Raw genomic sequence first — 2,638 nt, forward strand, 5'->3', positions numbered from 1 at the left:
TCTTTTTTTTTTTTTTTTGCTTTTTGGAGGGGTGAAGGCAGAGCAATTGGGGTTAAGTTACTTGCCCAAGGTCACACAGCTAGTAAATGTTAAGCATTTGACGCTGTATTTGAACTCAGGTCCTCCTGACTCCAGGGCCGGTGCTCTATTTACTGTGCCACCTAGCTGCCCCACCCCCTTCTATAACACCTAGAGGTTTGCAAAAGCATTTTATGTTTATTATGAATCTCATTTTATCCTTGCAACAACCCTGGGAGATAGGTGCTATTGGGAGATAGGTGCTATTGTTATTCCCATTTTATGGATGAAGAAACTGAGGTACAAGGAGGGTAAATGACTTGCCCATGGTCAATCATTCAATTAGCATTTATTAAGAGCCTACTATATGCCAGGGAGTGTGCTAAGCTAGTAAGTGTCTGAGGCAAGATTCAAACTTCAAACTTTCTTGATTCCAAGTCCAGTGCCATCCACTATAATTTTTGGTAAAAATGCTACTGCTTGAGCAAGGAGTTTCCAGAGCTTCTTTTTAGGGGAAAAAATGTAGCCCCTTGAACTTCCTGGAACCAAGGATAGTACACTTGGAGGGCAAATAAGTGGAGAGTTTGAAGACTTGAGAATGGAGCAGGATTCCACAAAAGGTAACCTGACTCTCTGGTACATCTTGGCCCACATCGCAAGGTGGAGGTACCTATTACCTAACTGCACAATTCAACAAACAGAATCAATAAAGAGCAGAAATTCTAAGGAGGAAGATTCTAGCATAATGTTAGGAAAAAACTTTCTAACAATTTTAGCTGTTAAGAAGTGGAATAGAGGGGCGGCCAGGTGGCTCAGCGAGTAAGAGCACCGGCCCCAGTGTCAGGATGACCTGGGGATCGAATCCAGGCTCAGATACTTAGCACCACACCCAGAAATAACTGGCCGTGTAACCTTGAGCAAGTTACTTAACCCCAATTGCTTTAAAAAAAAAAAAGAAGTGGAATAGACTATTTTGTGAGGGACTGAGTTCTCTGTAATGATAATAATAGTAATAAGAATATATCATTATAGGCTATAATTACATAGAATATATTATTCTATAGAGTATAGAATAATATATATTATGATATAGAAGAATAATATAGATATAGAATAGGAATAGTAGTATAGAATATATAAAGAAATAGCATTATATAATATAGAAGACTATAGAAGAAATAGCATTTATATAGTGCATATTATGTGCTAAGCACTTTACAAATATTTCATTTAATCCTCACAATAATCCTAGGAGGGTAGGTACTATTATTATTCCTATTTCACTGTCAAGGAAACAGAAGCAAAACAGAAGTTAAGTGACTTGCCCAAGGTCACAAAGCTATTAAATATCTGAGATTAGATTATGAACTCTGTGCCACTTGGCTGTCCCTGTCACTGAAAGTGTTCAATTAGACATTGGATGATACCCTACCAGGGAATTTTAAAGGAGATTTCTTGCACTGGGTGGGTGGCTGGACTACACAATCTTTAAGGTAGCTCCTAATTCTCAGGTTTTATTATTCTATCTACATAGACCATAGGGTCTTAATGGTCTGTGTATGACTACATCAGATATTCATTTGATCCCCACGTACTCTGGCAGGCTTGACTGCCCATAAAGCAGTATTTAACTTGTATTTGTGGAAGGCTGGAGTGACACAGATCTGAGTCCAAAATGAAGTCACCTATCTTGAGCTTCTTCATAGCCTATCCTCTACATCTCAGAACTTTTTTTTATGTCTTCTTTTATCACCTCTCACCCCTATTAATAGAATGGTTTTCTAAATGGATCCTGCTCTGCCTCCAGTCTCTCTCCTTTCTAATCCATTCTTCACACAGCTGCCATGATAATTTTCCCAAGGTACAGATCTGATCCCATTACCCCTTTGCTCATAAAACTTCAGTTGCTCCCTATTGCATACCCTAGGACAATATATTATTTCCTTAGCTGGGCATCTGAAGTCCTTGACAGTCCAGCTCCAACCTACCTTTCCAGACTTATTTCATATTATTCCCCTTCCTGCAATCTACATTTTAGCTACACTAGCCATTGTCTGACATTGTCTTGCTATGTCCTTGGGCAGGAAATGTACCTGACATATAGTAAGTAATTAATAAATGCTTACTGATCATTTGATCAACTTCCTTCATATGTGCATATGTGCAGGCTATACCTCTATATCTGAAAAGTACTCCTTCCCAGCAATGAAACTTTCATGGAGAAATGGGGCTTCGTCCCAGGGCACTGGCAGGGTGAGTGTTTCCTTCCTGAGAGGAGCTGACCCAATCTGTGTGTCACTTCTTCCTGTCCCAGAGACCCACTGCCACAGTACCACAGTCACAGGGCTGACCTCACCTCTGATCTCTGATAATGTCAATGTTGGACCTTATGCAAACTTATCTGTGGTTGGGCAGAGGAATGTGTTACCTGTTGCACCTACTTTTTCTCCCCAGGTAAAAATATTCTTAGTTTGTTATAGCTCTGCTCATTTCCTCATCTCAACCTAGTGAAAATTCTTCTCTTCCTTCAAGGCTCAACTTAGGTGCATTATAAACATTTTCTAACTGCTCACTCTATCTATCTATCTATCTATCTATCTATCTATCTATCTATCTATCT

The 2,638-nt window shown here is 39.5% G+C and overlaps 1 protein-coding gene across 2 annotated transcripts in view; it reads right to left on the reverse strand.

Moving 5' to 3' along the window:
- The window catches only part of MATN2 (matrilin 2), a 114,415-nt gene that overhangs the window by 48,902 nt on the left and 62,875 nt on the right, over positions 1 to 2,638 (reverse strand). The window lies entirely within an intron of this gene.

This window comes from Petaurus breviceps, unplaced genomic scaffold (genome assembly GCF_028583685.1).
Source record: "Petaurus breviceps papuanus isolate PSGF00001 unplaced genomic scaffold, PetGlider_PUasm1.0 179, whole genome shotgun sequence".
Classification (NCBI taxonomy): Eukaryota; Metazoa; Chordata; class Mammalia; order Diprotodontia; family Petauridae; genus Petaurus; species Petaurus breviceps.